General features: G+C 45.8%; 1 protein-coding gene across 5 annotated transcripts in view; it reads left to right on the plus strand.

Moving 5' to 3' along the window:
* The first annotated feature begins 13943 nt into the window (after positions 1–13943).
* mical3a (microtubule associated monooxygenase, calponin and LIM domain containing 3a) overlaps positions 13944–16503 on the plus strand; it is a 65895-nt gene continuing 63335 nt past the window's right edge. For 2 of the 5 annotated variants that reach the window (XM_086208149.1, XM_086208147.1), the window contains exon 1: positions 13944–14289. The gene's annotated coding sequence lies outside the window, so the exon portion shown is untranslated. The remainder of the gene's footprint in view (positions 14290–16503) is intronic. The other 3 variants (XM_086208148.1, XM_086208150.1, XM_086208151.1) reach the window with 3 other exon arrangements.

Here is a 16503-nt window from a genome sequence, read left to right on the forward strand (position 1 = left end):
TGGGAGGAGGCTGCGAAACAGGCAGAGGACTAAGTGGAGGGACTATATCTCCAAGCTGGCCTGGGAACGCTTCCAAATCCTCCAACAGGAGCTGGTCAATGTGGCCAGGGAAAGTGAAGTGCGGGGTCCCCTGCTGGAGTTGTTATCCCACAACTCAATTTTGGATAAGCAGTTGAAAATGGAGGCAAGGATGGGGGATGAGTGGGATTGGGTTGAATCCGGTGGGATGGGGAAAAGAGTCAAGGGGAGGGGTGATAGGGGTTGAGGTCGATGGTATGGTCAAATGGGTTCTTGTCAACTTGAAGCATCTAGGAACCTGGGGGTCAAGACTCAAGGGTGGAGGCTGGGGGTACGTGTTGTTGAAGAACCCCCCAGCCCCCACTCCACTCAGGAATCATGTTTTCAGAAAAATCTTAACATGTTAGTCCTAAAGAACAAGACCAGAGCATCCTGCAGGACCCAGGCGGGCATGGGAGAACCTGAACGTCAGATGAGTCTCAATCAGGTCCAAATACACTGGCCTGCATACCAGAAAGACTGCTTGATCAAAACAGGTTGAAGAGAGAGTGAATGATGAAATAAAACATTTAAAAAAGAAAACGCGAATCATCATTCAAACAAAGCACTTTTTTAGCCGGACCTGCTCTGTTTATAGTGTCCTGAGACAACTTCGGTCATGATTTGTTGCTGTTTCAATCCAGCTGACTTGACTTGAAATGGACTTTGAGCGAATGAAATTGATGGATTATTAGATTGTTTTTCAGTCAAGATGTTGGCCAGGCAGAATCTGAAATAGACTGTGTGTCTTTGCATGTGTTCATGTCTTTGCAAAGAGGTGAGGCAAGAATACAGAATACAAATGCAGTCTGCGAGTGTCTGGCAAAGAGGAACTGGACAACTTGAACATTTATAGAAAGCAAGTCGACATCAGAGGTCGTTTAACCTCCTTACTGCTGCAGACAGGGAGGTGAGAAGGTGAAATGCTGCAGAGGTAAAAACGGGGTCGAGGAACCAAAGTAGACAAATGAGATCATTCAGAGGAAGATGCTCCGGCATTACGGATAAGTGGCATCGAAAATGGATGGAGGGATGGACAGTCAAAGCAAAACATTTTGTTGCCTACGTTAAAGTTGGCTGGGAAACTGAATACAGCCATCCATCCATTTTCTCCCACTTATCCGTTAAGGCTTGAGGGGGGTGGAGCCTTTCCTAGCTGACACTGGGCAAGAGGCTCGTTATTTTATTTGAAAGAAAAGGCACTCTGGCGTGGATGTATGTAACCTCAAGTTGTTGTTTTTTAAAGAAAATTAAAGTCCTGATTTGTTTCAGAGCGTCACTGCAGCCACCTAAACTCAGCCAAAGCCTCAAGGATCCGAGAATTATTTCCTACCTTAATGCCTCATGATGAGGAGCCCCGTCTGTAGAACCTCATCAAGCCAAGAGGAAAAACATGACATCCAAGGCCTCTTTAGTGAGGTCGTGCCTCAGCTCTGGGATTATCAGAATAGCTCCAGTCTGACGTGATGTTCTCATCTCTCCACTGTAATTGAAATCTCTGCTGATCTGTTTCTCATTTCATACTTACATATACTTGTAATGATGTCGGTATCGAGCAAGATTAACACTTCAGCTGCATGAAGAACAAGTTTATAAGATGCCAAGGCAGACAAATTACTTTGTAATCCTGCTGCATGCTTTTCAACCATGATGGAGATCTACACACAGCCTTTACGCCAAAGAGGGTATTATTTTTACAGTAGAATAACAAATTCTGTATCAAATGTCTTGATATCTCAAGGGAATTTCAAACATATTGATTCCCTTTTCTTAATGAATTATTGCTCTTTAACATCCAGAACAACCATTCACAGAAATGGTAACACAAAACATGTCCCTTTACTGGCCAGGCTGAGCTATGAGTGATTCATAGAACTGACAATAAATGAGCCAAGTTGCATTTCTCCATATTCTGTCAGACACACACACACACACACACACACACACACACACACACACACGCACGCACGCACCTCTTTTTCTTCTTCAAACTCAGCCGAGTGCACAACAGTTTAGAGAAGGTCTGAACCATTTCATGTGAGCAGAGGGGGGTGAGCAGTGGAGGCTCTCTGGCTGTTTTGTGTTGCTGCCAAAACCAATGTTGTTACCATTAGTTTTATGAGTACATTGTACGGAAACACAATGGTTTAGACGACAAGTTGATAATTTAGGGTCCTTAGAATTGTCCTAACTTTCCCCTGCCAGTAGCAATAGCAACAACTCAGTTATGTACTCATTTACACACAGTACAGTAGAAAAATCATAGGACATTCAGACCTGTAAGGCTTTTTCACAGCATGAACAACATATAATTTTCTTTGAGGTCTTGGTCATGTATACATGAAAATTGCTTGGTAATATTTTGACGTTGTTTAAAGGGACCTGTGGTAACCGTGGTAACGCTACGATAACGGTAGCCAGTGTCACCCACTGATAGTGATGTTTCAGCTGTATTTTGTGCATGCTATTTTGCAAATGTTTGCCTATCAAATGCTACAACATTTGAATGTTAGCATGCTGCTAACTAGCATTTTGCCGTGAATGAGCTCGTGGTGCTGTACCTCCCTCTGAGGACTGTTCTGCTGGGGAAGTCTGAGTTGTAGGGGGTATTTGTTTTATCTTAACTGTAACATTCTTAATGTGTTAAACACCCTTCTGCGCTCAGCGATATCTTAAATGCCGCTATCATTTAGCCTTAGATAATCTCTTCAGATCAGCTGTAGAGGGGAAAGACATGAAGTCTGAATCAAGAAAGAGCTCGAGACTGAGGCAGTGTCTGTTTGATCCACATTTCTGCCTGCAATAGATGCCGCAAAGTCCACAAACCACCACCAGTGTTGGCAGCGTGATGAATAAATCGCTGAGATGGTTTTGTGGAGGTCTGTCAGGCGGGCCAAAGAGCTGAACAAAAGCTGTTTGTTCTTCCAGAAGATAAGGGATTCAATTGCTCTGTCTTCCTTTGATAAGATTTCTGTTTAAAACCGCCTCTCAAAGTCATGTTTATTCAACGCATGGCAGATAATGCTCCTATGATTTCCTGACTTTGTGTTTGTTTTAGTTGATTATGAGTTTAGTGGACTTGTTGCATGTGTGGCAACTTATTGTGTATTTCTTAGAGAGTTCAAGAGCAGCGCGATGGGACAAACACAAGCTAGAACAACACAAAGATACGTGTGTGTTTGGCGAGAGAGGTGCAGACAGGCTGCAGAGATGAGCTCCCAGTTCTCCCAGTCTTTGTGTCCCAGTTGCTCTTTACAACAGCTCTTTGTGCCAGCCAGAGATCACATGTCACAATATTTGAACAGCTGCAGATGATAGTTGTGTGTTTGCTCTGTCCAACCAGCACAGAGGGCAGGGATGTGTGTGATAAGATGGAGTGTGAGAACTTGGAGAGGTGAGTGTGTGAGGGAATGAGAAAGAGATCACGTGGTTTGGGGAGGGGTGATGTCTCTCTTCTCCTTCTTTACTATTGTAGTCTACAAAACAATCATTGTTCTGACAGTCGCTTCAAATGCACGACTGTTGCAAACAGAACTGTACGATCTAACGGAAGAAAGAGTGACACCTGAGATTCTGCCCCAGGGAGTTGCCTAAACGGAGTGAGATCAATGTGTTGCGATCAGACAGCGCTAATGGATCGTGTTAAAAACCTTGTTAGGAGCTTCATTGACGTCTCCATTCATTCCGTCACTTCTCGCTCGCTCCATTAACCAAAACCTGTCAATATTTTAGGAAGGGCCGTGATGTTGACTGACTCCTCTCACTGTGTTGGATGTGGCTCATATACCAGAAAACCTGCAGATGGTTTCACATCAGGGACCGGGGGCCAGATACGCTTGGCTCCAAAGGCCTGCTCATTTGATCAGTGTGAGCACAAGTGCAGGGACATCTCAGGTACAGTCTGCAGGAGCTGTGAAAGCAACCATGCCGAATCCAGGAGGTGAGCTGTTACGTGAGCGTCATCAACTGGTCTTTTGCTAACCCTCAGGATGACTCCAAGTGGCACAAAGACATTCCTTCTGTGACCCCTGAACCCTTCGTATCCACAGGCCCTGAGCTGCACGTAGAGGCAGGACGGCAAGTGAGAGGCTCAATGGTGGCGTCTCCAAAAGAATAAGAGCAGCCATAATAACATGGACACTCTTGTCTACTTGAATCGAGACTGTGATTGGCACACATTCCTTCACTCGATCACGACATGAACCAGTGCCGTCCAGTATTTCATGTTCTATGCGCTGATGGATTGGACACCAACTCGGTGCATGCCCCCACCTTCTGGATGGGACTGGGTACATACGCAACAGTTCTTGAGCAGGAAACAACATTAGAATATAAAAGCTGATGTGTGTGTGTGTGTGTGTGTGTGGGGGGGGGGGGGGGGGCTCAGAGTACAAAAAAATCGTATGAAACAAACTTGAAGTTTCTTTGTGGGTCCATCAGGAAAAATGCAATTTTAGCAGTGTGGTCACGTTGAAGGCTAATTTACATCTCCAGAGGGAGGCTGTTAGGTTTCATTTCCTCCTGTCAGCTTGAGCCTCTAACCAGCTCTGCTTGGCAGACCTGCAGCCCAAGAGAAGCACCCCCACTCCAACTGTCCCTGTGTTCGTCAAGCATCTGAAAATGCTAAACTGATGGTTTGTTTCTAAAGAGTGTCGCTCTGATGATAAAGGCCAACGTGGGGGACACAATGTGTGGGGGAAAGAGTGTGCAGAATATACTGAATTATAGGTTTAGCATGGGTTAGCGCGCATGTGTGTGTGTGTGTGTGTGTGTGTGTGTGTGCGCTTAACTGTTGCAGCGGTAAGTTGGTGCTGTGCTCAACTGTGTGCAAGCCGACTGTGAAAGCTGACCTTTGTGACCTGTTTGTATCAAGTTCAACAAACAGCTGAAAGCGTGACCTCAGCCTGTTATCTAATTACTGAGTCAACATCTGTTTAGAAGAGTTGCAATTAAAAAATGCAAAGTGGGAGCTAAAAAAAAAAAGTTTGTTTTTACAGTCGAGGTCACATTGGACGCGAGCACGGCTCAGTTTTGATGCGGAGTGAGAATAGAGCTCAGCTTATGTTGCCTTCTACGTGATGAGCGCCAGTTTTTGATTACAAATAGAGAAAATCCTCTCGGCCAGCTGATGGCGGGCCTCTGGGTGCGGCCGGCTCTCTGTGCTCCGTTCCATATGTGTGGTGATCTGCTCTGTGCTTTGAGGTCATTGTGCAAACTGCAGCTGAGCTCTGCATTGTCTCCTGCTGTAGGGAGAAAGCTTTGCTCAGGACTGTGTTTACTGACTAGTGATTACAGTTAGCGCCTGCTGGCGGGGAAGTGGCCGGATCAAACTTGCAATGGTATGCAGCTTCATAGTTGTATGTATAGAGAGGGAGGGAGAGAGAGAGAGAGGGAGAGAGTTCATGGCAAAGAGGACAAAAGGGGAAAAATAGAGTTCGATAGACGGGGCACCTTGGCTGCACGGAGCAGAGCGTAATTAAAATTCTGCTCGGGTCACAAGCAGCCACTGTTTGGAGGTTCTCTTTGGTATGATAAGGGGGCAACTTCACTTCACTCCCTTTGCCAAGCTTGGCAAGTCACGCTAATGACTCTTCACAGGGTGATGTGCAGGACTCAGAGTGCTCTCTCTATTAACTGTTGTTGAAGAAGCAAGTGGAGCTTATGAATGAATCCATGATGCGTGCGCGTCTTCCTCGCGTTTGTGTCGTCCACCTGAGCCCGCGGGTCTAACTTAGAACTCCTCCTGGAACGTCTCATAGAACCTGCTGGAACGACTCTTGAGCAGGAGAGTAAAAAATGCCCTCAATCTGTCTGAATTCAAGGTTTATAGCTGTGCAACCGTGTTTTCCAGTGTTATTGATGCCTTGTGATGCTGCGGAAAATGTGTCACTCATAAATATTCTACAACACACAAGCAGAGAACGGTTCCTGTTACATAACTGGAACAGTGACGTGCTGAATGAAATCCAGTATCATAACTAATGAGGTTCTGTGAGGACGCTAACAAGCAGCTTACACTTCATATTCCATATTGTAGGATTGATGGGTAATCCTCTTAAGATGCGGTTGTGTTGCGATTACTGCACACGGTTGATCTTTCATGTGGGGTTAATGCGTACATCTCATACCTTCACTCCCTCTGTTTCTGCCCGTAAGTGAGAGGACGTGATTGCTGAGTGCTTTCAGCTCTGGAGAACCAGAGGAGTATTGATGTTCTACTCTCCAATTTATAATGACGTCCATTCTTTCAGCAAGTCGTGCTCGCGTCCAACTGGAAACACAACACGCTCAGAACAATCTTCTAATGGTTCTCTTGACTCGCACACGGGCCAGGACAGGAAGAAAATCTGGTTGTCGTGGTTGGGGATGTTTAAAGCTCTGTTTGTGGCATCCTCAGGGGCGGGGATCTGAGGCGAGCTGCCAGTCGTGACGGGAAACGATATCCTAACTGATTCTGATTATCATTGATTCCTGGTCATTTGTCAGAAAGACAAGTAGGCCAAGGCTGTTTATCATGTGGGGCTACAGTGTTGAAACATTTCGTGTTTTCTGCTGTAACATTTAAAAACATTACAGTCATAAATTACGTTGCTCCTCATCTCTTTCCTTTCAATAAATCAGAAAAAAAACAGATGAAAGCATGGAGGAAAGCAATGGAGGCATCAGAGGTGGATCCTCGGAGGAAATGACAATCCTGGTTCTGGATGCTTGGTTCTGGATGCTTGGTTCAGTCCGCGTGAGGTTACTCAGCCTGTTGACTTTCATTCAGTGTGTAAGAATAAAGAGAGCTGCAAGTCTTGTTTAAATCAATCAAACCAAAATCAACTTCAGCAACAGGCAGAAAACACTGTGCGTGTGTGTGTTAGGGGGCTTACTTCTTGGAGTCCCGTCCCCTCAGCGAGGTCGCCTGGCATCCAGCCCAGTCAAGGCAGCCAAGAAAACCCTCAAGTGTCCATTTCTAGACTGTGGCGTGAGAGCAGGCCAGTGGTGTTGGTGATGTGCAGAGGAGATCTTCACCCCCCCGCTACTCTATTATAGACATGTACAGCAGTTCACCTTTAACCCAAAACATCCAGAGTCATTACACACACAGCCGTACTTAGGCCAAGACTGTCAACCAGAGGTCACAGCTGTGACCTTTGAACCTTTTAACCTCCAGAAAAGGTCTGGTTCATAATCATCCATGCTAGCAGTTCAAGGACCTAACTGTGTGAGAAATTGGCCATGTGTGGCTGCACCCTGACCACTGCTCCTGCTCCAGTCCTCACACAGCCCTGGTCTGAGGTCTCCTAAACACATGCAGTCATATTTAGACCAGTTCAGACTGGCCACAGACTCAGCGAGGCCTCCAGAAACCTGACCACACTGTCTGCCTTTTCTCTCTGCTGCCTTGGCTTCTTTTATTGGATGTGTTTTCACTCTGTAGCTTTTGCCCCCCTACCTACACACACACACACACACACACACACGCACACGCACACACACACACACACACACACACCTACCCATGATGCACAGGGGCAGCTGACTGGAGCAGATTTAGGCAGTGTTTGCGCAAGGTTAGTGCTCATCATTCTGGAGGAAATGAAATATTCAGGTTACAACAGCAGCTGGATTCATGTTACCTAAAATACTCTTGTGACTCTGAAAATACCTTTTTCAGTATCACCTCTTCGGACACAAGGGTCCATGTTGTGGTTATGTGAGGCTTTAACTGTGACCTCTACATAAGAGCATCCTGCCGATGCCACGGTGTTGCAGTGCATGATGGTCTGTTTCCTACGCTAATCATACGTTTTTGTGTTCGGCAACTGAAACTTAATGGTTTAAATATTTATCATTTCTGTTTACCTCCCAATCATTTCACTTATTCACATGTTTGGATTCTGCTTTATTAAATGTTGCGTCTCTGCGTTTACCCCCGTGTGTGCACTGAGACCCACATCGTTGCCAAGGAGTCCCAAAAACCAATAGGATCGTTACATTGGATTTTGGATATTAAAGAGAGCATCAGCTCTGTGGCACACTTGAAGTTTATATGACTTGCATGCATATTTTCTTCAGCAAGACAATTTGCACAAGTTAACAATACAATCATACAAATACAATCATTAAAAGAAAAAAACCCGCTTCAAACGGATGCATAACTCACCACAACGAATGATGCGTTTCTTCCATTTTCAGGATGATGATACCTTTAGCTTTGAAATTCAATGATGAAGTGTTTACTTTTGCATCTTCAGGACGTGAACCACTGGCCTGATTTCATGTGTTTACATGGAAATCCATTCAACAATGGCAACTTGTTTCCAGACTCATTCCTGCACCAATCCATGTTTTCTTCTACTTTTCTTTTCATGAAAAAGTGTCCTCATCAGACATGTTTTCTACTCACAATGGAAGTAATTTTATCGGTAATTCTGACTGAATAACAGCAATGATTTATGTTCACGTGTCTGAGGAAGGTCAGGAACAGAACAGTCAGTGTTCGATCTTTTATTCCAGTTCCGGTGTTTTTCTCTGTTGTATGCTAATTCGAATGTATTGTATTCATCTTCTGATGAAACCGATCTGTTGGATCTTTAAATTGAAGCAATTTAAGATTATTTTTCTTGTTCATATATTAAATATCCTGAAGTATAATTGCAACTGTCAAGAGTTCATTCTTCAGGTGCTTGGTAACCGCGACCTGCTGAGCCAGTGTTTCACTGCCGGTGGCGAAGCGTCTGATACTCGCTGGTGTCACTGTGCTGCAGTCTTCTGGCTCGTCCTCTCTGCAGCTCACTGGTCTGTACAGCCTCCTGATGGCGGGCCATGAAAATAATGACATCACTTATTAGTTCCATCACCCTCATCATCTCCTTGACCTCCTCCTGCTCACTGACATCACTTTCTCTGTATTCATTAACTGTGGCTGGTGTGGTGTCACTTACGTTGTGGTGTGTCTGGGCAGACAGCTAAGTTTGACACGCTGTATCAATCAGCTATAACAGAGACCTCAAAGTACAGCAAGCACACATGGAGGGTCGAACATGGAGATGACCGCGCTGGTCACAACTCTGCCCTCATCTAACTAGACCCTGTTCTGTACATTTTTTTTGTCACACTGAGCAGGAAAATAAAGAATAATGACAGGAAGGACTGATACTGATAATAATGATCCCAGTGGAAGGAGAGACTGCTCAGATGTTTTTGATGAGAGTAAGTAACACCTTTACATGGGCGATGTCCTCTGGGAGGAGGGGACCGGATTGGAGTGGAGACAGCAGTGCATGTTTTATTGATAACACTGCCCAGACAAGGCATCAGAAGCATGTGGCTGGATGATGCAGGGCCCCTGCTGCTTGAGCTCTGGCAGCTCCATGCTACTGTCAGAGCTGCTGCCATGATGGATTCAGAGCGCCTGAGAATGAGCCAGCGCCATGCTGGTAAACACAGCAAAATGATTCCTTTGTAAAGATTCACAGTGGGAACATGAGTCAGATCAGATCATTGTGTAGGACATTTGTCTGAAATCCTGCCTGGGAAATGTATTTGGCTGTATTTGTGTGGTCTCGTTTTTATTTGTGGAAATTCTGCTTAGTTTGTGTGTAACATCCAATGAGGGTGCATGTCCAAAAGAGTGGCAGGTAATAACACACACTCCCACACACACACACACACACACACACACACACACACACACACACACACAATCGCCCACTCTGAGGACTCAGTATTAGCAATACTTCCTTTAATCTTACATGCCCACAAGATTTTTGTGAGTGGTTCAGTACATAATAAAGGCAACACATGACATAATCTCAGGAGAAAAAGACTTTATTCTCCAGAACATTCCTTTTCTCTGGCAGGACTGTCTGGAGCAATAATCCCAAATGCTTACACAACTAGTTTGGATCATGATCACTCACGTCATCGTTGGGAACTGACGAACCCTCTTTTCCTCAAGCGGGGTAGAGCAGCCGGCCCTCTCTCACTGAAACCTTTTATTGCCTCTCTTCCACTCAGATGCTGCTTTCACTGCTGCCAAGTTTTTCCTCAGTGTGCGAGTCTGTAACTCACTTGTAAACTGCTTGACAACATGGGTGTGTACCATTATGTGATTATGGCAAAATGGTGTGGGAGCCACATTTCTGTTGGTTTTTTGTTTTTTGTTCTGTTCAAGCAGCACAGTGCAGCAATCTTTTTACATCATCTTATCAGCAGGGGCAGGAACAGTTTGCCTCTGTGTTGTACGTCCCTTCACACACAGTTCAGAGAGTTACTGTAGCGTCTGTCTGCTCTCTGCAGGGCTATGAATAGACACCTGCTGGCCCTGAGGCGGAGGCTGAACTGTGGACAGCAGCACGTCAGCAGTCACATACAGGTGCACATGTATGTCTTGTGACAGTTGAGGTGTTTTGGCTCCTGACAGCATCCCGGGGTGGAGCGCATCAGCGAGGCAGCAGTTGTGAAGTCAGTCAGTCCAACAGAATCCTGGAGAGCCGTGCAGCTCCCCGTCAGTCACCGGCCCATTGTGTCTGTGTGTGTTTCAGGCTGAGTGAGGAGCCCTGAGCCGGTGGGTGTGTGACACTCCCCACTCCCCTCTCTCCTGCCCCTCCCTCCCCACATCAATGTGTCTGACCAATCAGCGCTCATGGATTTCCAGTCACGTGAGCATCCCCCCCTAGACTTGGTAACCATGACAACAAGCACTGGTCCAGGCAGCATCTTGCTGTGGTGAGAAGAGGAAGGAAGAAGGAGGGAGGAGAGACAGAAAGACAAGGGGAAAGGGAGGGAGGGAGGCAAATAGAAAGAGGACAAATCCAAACCAGGAGAATTTCCTGTCTTCCGCCGTCTTCCCTCAGCACAGTAAGTATGTTCTCTCATTCTCACCTTTCATCTGTTCCCTCAGCAAGCGAATGAATGAACTCTGCGTGCAGTATTTGATCATGTGATCTGACAGATGCCTGTGAAGATTTCAGGGATGACATCATGTGTTGTTCCTTTGTTATGTTGGGAATGTGTGCAGCCCGTCTTACAATAGGTAGACAATCCTTTGTCTGTATGCTTCAGTCACCTTCCAAACAAACCCCAGCAGCCATGAGAAGCGTGGTGGGAACCAAGGTGCTTCGTGCGATTATGGATGGTTTGATAATGTGTTGAAACTCTCTCTGGTGTATTGTGAATGCCGTTGAGGCAGCAGCCATTCCACTTCTAACTCCTAATCTTCTCATTCTCTCTCTCATTTCGGTCCCCCGGTGGTTTGTTTAATTAGCAAATCTGTGCAAATCCAAATTAGGACAGCTTGTTCGGAGTCCTCGTGCGCAAAATGTCCTTGTGGTCGTGGAAACATATAATGAACGTTCAAGCACTTGCCAAACAAGTTCCCACGATGTTTATTAGGCTTGTTGCAGTAAATCTTACTGCGTTTCACAGTATGTAGAATTTGTGTTTGTGCTGACATTCTGGCGCTGTCAAGAGGAGGCGTCCTGCACCAGACACTTCCAAATGAGATGGCAACTTCCCTCTGCTAACTTGAAAGTTCTGTCATGAGGCTCTCTTACACTGGGCTGGACCAGACTGGCTTCTGATTGTGGAAGTCGTGATTTCATGCAGGTTGTGTGACGTTCAGAACAAACCCATCCTCTGTAGCCAGCCTGCAGCAACAGTAATGTGACTGACAGTATACAGGGGTGAGCTTTACTCAGCCACAGAACAATGCTGCTGCGCCCACCCTGATGCAGTGTCCCAGACAGGAACAGGTTACTTTACTTTAATGGTTTTCACTTTGATTAAAGACATAGGAGATGTGGCTGTTCAGGGGTGCTGAACTCAGGTTGACAGGCAGCCCACTGTAGTATTTATTTGAGGCAAACAACATTTCACCCATGTGTATCCTGTCTGACAGCTTACTGTTTGACAATACTTGATGCATCGAACTATGAAAAAAAAACATATCTGTCAGTCTGACAGTGAAGTTCTTCCAGCCCAAGGGACCTTGAACAGTCCCGGTTCTTAGAAAGTGACGTGAGGTTGTCGTCAAATGTCACACAAAGCATCACTCTTCCTTCGTGAGTTTGGTTGTTGGATTGTTTATTTCTATTTGCATCGTTAGAATGAGTTGATTGCTGGATCATTTGTGTTTATTTGCCCCTTCGGGTATCTTTAGGGTGGGAAGGTTGGTGTTTAGACATTTAATCCGTACTTATTTTATCTAATTGATGCGACCGTTTGCTAGTCTAACATTAAAGGGTTGGCTGTGGACAGTTCGTTCTGACTGGTTATGGCTGCTGATGACGAGTGCTGTTGCTAGTTAGCAGCTGCTGAACGTATAAATGAAAGATGAGAGGAAGCACTGATCCTTCCACTTGACGGTGGACAAGTAGAAGCACAAATCTTTGTAGGATTAATGTCCTGAGTCTCTGTGGGCTGTCAGCCACCCAGGCCGGGCCTATCTGTCTAGGTGTCCACCTAACTGGATGCTCAAGAGGGAGAGATGGACTTTGTAATGTACACTAAGCTGATAGTGCCAGAGCGGTTCCTCCTCCCTGCATGGACTAAACAAAGCATTCTGCTCACGTATCCAGAGAAAAAAGAGTGGTTGGACTTGACCTGAAACAGTTGCACTGTTTTGAAGCAGCAGTGACTGCGATGGTGTGGTGGGCCTGCGTGTCATTGACCTCTTCCCTCCAAACAGCCAGCACGGTTTGGATAATCGTTACAGAATTAAGTCGTTAATTTGGATCGCTCCATCATTCATCTTCCTGTTTTCTAGCACGAGAATTCGGGTGATTGTGCTGAGATTAAAGCAGAACAAAGCAGTGCACAGTGATGCATATTTCTGTCTGTGGGTAGCAGCCATACTTTGGACCATGCGATGTCCTGCCATTTGAAAGCATTTGTCTGAAACTTGTAATTTTCCCAAGTTGTAATCTTACGTGGCTTTCCACCAAGGCAAGCTTCAGCCCCTCAAATCCACTTCCTCAATCCATGTCTAGGCTTTCTTAGAAAACCAACACGTGGGTTCCAGGATTCAGTGGGAATTGTATTTTTCAAGATTCCTTTGGTGAAAGAGTTGTCAGACACAAGAAACTGACTGGGAATGTGAGCATACTTCATGTCACAGAACCAGTTAGAAGGCTATGTTTCAAGGCTCCTTGTATTTCCTGATACAGAAATTGTCCGAAACACTGATGGAACTCATTGCATCACACTCTTAAGGCAATTAAACTGATCAGCAACTCTGTAAAATCAGGAGCGCGCATTCAGCCTCTGCCCCACTTTGGAACTGGTTTTGAAAGGCTCCCATTTCATGGCAAGCATAATTTTGAAATCATTTTTGGCTGCTCTTACACAGTTTTTATTTTCAAAATGGTAATTGACGAAGCTCATGCAGCTATCTATAAAGCTGGTATCTATTTGGAATCAACTCGGAAAGGCAATTTCCTCCTGGAAATGATACGAGAATGCTGTGGGCTAAGAGAGCCAAACATTTATGAAGGAAATTTCCGCTGAAAGAAAGCTGTGAGAAGAAAGAGAGGGAAATTCTAAGAGTACTTTTTGGATTTCTCTGTCTGCTTCTATTGTTTGATAAAAAGTGTGAATTGTAGACACACAATGTAGCTCCAGAGCTGAACATTTTCATATTTGAATGGTTTCAGTGGCAGAAGTGATAATAATAACAATAATAATAATAAATGTGTAAACACTCATATTAATAATACATACGAAAACAATGATTGCCATGTGAAAATCCCACTTGATTTGTTGAAGGCAGCAGCCGTGCTACGTCACGGCGGAAGAGACCAATCGGATTAAAGCGAGCTAAAACAAGCAGGATGGCTCAGAAGAGTAGTGGGGGTTTCAGCGCCTATTTTTTTCAAATGAATGTTGTTGATTTGCGAGCTTTATAACATTTTGTGGAACTCTGAAACCTCATATTTTTCGTAATTGTTGTTTAGTCATAAATTATAATGACACAAATCAACCTCCGATAGTTCGGCTCGGTGTTGTTATTTATAGCCTAATCCGTCCCCCCTCCGTGTTGAGCTATGGTTTCGACCGATCTCTCTCTGTCAGTTTCAAGTTGCGCCTTCTCCTGGACGGTGCGGCTCCCTCGCCTGGCCTCGGCGAGCCTTCCCGTCTAAATAGTGGAAGACTGTGGATTCTTCGCGGAAAGACGTTCTCCCAGTCCGACATGGCTTCATTCCCGCCATACATAAGTGGATTATAGTCACACGGGATTCCGAGGTGAGAGGAGATACTGCTGCTGGGCGCTTGACACACTCGGTGCATTTTGAAACGTCTCCCAGGGATCCGCGGACTGCACCTCGGCACGTTTGGGAATGTCACGCTCCGGTGACTTTAATAGAGCCACTAACTGTTTAATTGCAAGGTCCTACTATAAATCCGACAGTTCTTATCTGCACTGTTGTAACGATGCATCAGTGGTCATCTGCCTGTGCTGTTTAAGAGGCACTTCATTTAGCTGCTAGCCGGTTCCTGAGTGGATGGCGGCATTATTCACTCCAGATTAGCTCAAGTGAAGTCAAACTCCGAGGTCCGTGTTCGCTCGTTTCCTGGGGTAGCTTATGGAGTCTTGCTGCCGATGCATATCCACATGACATGAGTAGATATGAGCCTGCTGACGAGCTGGAGGTTTCACAACCTGTAACTACACGGACGCGACTGAAGTGAATACCTGCGGTTCACTGGGATTGTCTCTCTGTTACGTAATCTATTCTGATTTTACATGGATGTGATCTTCTGCGCTGATTAATCCAAAAAGAACAACACACCGGTTCCAGCAGTGTTGGAGTGGGAGTCATCTGCTCTGCCCTGGCAGCAGTGTGGTCGTCTGTTCCCTCTGGGGATGAATTCTCTCATTCTGGAAGGAGCTTCCAGCTTCCTTGTGTTTAATGTGCACACTGCCATGTTCAAAGCAGCAGGAATTTACCTCTGAGTGACTCAGACTCTCCTCTGTGGGTGTTCATGCTTCTGTTGAATGTGTTGGTGGCGACTGGCTGCACACTGTCCCCTGCTATAATAACAGAGCCCTCCATCACTCCAGATGATGACCCAGATCAGCAGTGTGTTAGCACAGCAGCAGAAAGTCAGTCTGGGGCTGGATGAGGGAGCGAAGTCCTGGACAAAGAATGCTCATCAGCGATATTGACCTTTTGCTCTTGTCCTCTGTGATAGTAGCAGGTCCTCTTCTAGACGTGGGATCGGTCACTGGGTGTTGCTGGGCAGGTTGGAGGGTGTGTGAAGCTCTCTGTGGTATCTCTGCAGAGTTGGAGGACGTGGAGCAGAGCAGTAGAAGGGTGTCTGCTCGGTCTCTGACCCGGAACTGGAGAAGGCTGCGCGCTGGCTTTCTGGACAGAAGATACGTGTAGCAGCATCTGCCCGCCGCAGTTCAGCCACGTAACCCCGACCCTTTTATTTAGAGTGACACTCATTCCAAGGGTTTGGGTCTATCAGCTCGGCACTCTGGTGGAGCACAAGTGAGGCCGTAGAGATATAAATAAGGGCAAGCTTCGACACACTTACCCTCACTGGGATAACCAGCCTCGTTGACTGCTCCCAACAGTAATACTAAATAAATATTACACTACCTATGATTAGTAAGACGCACTTTTGAAAAGATCCCGATCCATACATGAGGTTTCGGCATGCATGAATATGGTGTCGCACTGAGCAAATATTGTCTTTGGAATGATTCAAGTGAGTAAACTCTAACACTGGTGTGAAGAAATATCCTCCAGGATTAGTTTGTTTCGCACAAACAAAATCACCAGCTCTCGCTTTAAAACCTGCTCTTTGACTGTCTCTGTGTGGGAGGGTGAACTGGAGCGCTGAAGAGCCACCCCTCCACCATTTTGGCTCCTTCCGTCTTGGGACACCTTTCATCACAGCAGGGGGTCTGGGTGAGTTGCCTGAGTGAGAACTGGAACTTTCTGGAGACGTCTGAGTAAACCTGACGGCGTTGGGTCGTGTTGCTGCATATTCTGGTGGAAACGCAGACGCAGATGTCTGCAGCTGGGACTGATCCACTCTGAGGCGTCGCACAACAGGGCTCGCAACACTGTCGGCTAGCTGTTACTGAGCTGATGCACGACTAGCTCATCCAGTGGTCTCCAGCAGTCCTCAATGCTGGTGTGGAGTGACTGACTTCAGACGGACGTTCTCTGGTCACCTCGTGTTCTTCTAATCAGTTGGCCTCCTTTTTCTGAAAGCTTCCTCAAGTCAGTCTTTGCATCTCTCCATGTTCCAGCAGGAAGCCCATAAAGGACCAACCAACTAAAGAAATAGTTCACGTCTTTCCCATCCAAACGTGGCACTGACTTGAGCTGGAACAATTGCAGCATAGTTGTGGGGCAGTATTTTTGGGATGCCTCCCTTTTTATTTCCAGATGTGTGTATAATCCCAAAAGTAAGATCTCTTTCCATTTTACTCTATTTTTG

This window comes from Aulostomus chinensis, chromosome 7, assembly GCF_037954235.1.
Source record: "Aulostomus chinensis isolate RoL2024-O1b breed Wild chromosome 7, RoL_Achi_v1.0, whole genome shotgun sequence".
Taxonomy (NCBI): domain Eukaryota; kingdom Metazoa; phylum Chordata; class Actinopteri; order Syngnathiformes; family Aulostomidae; genus Aulostomus; species Aulostomus chinensis.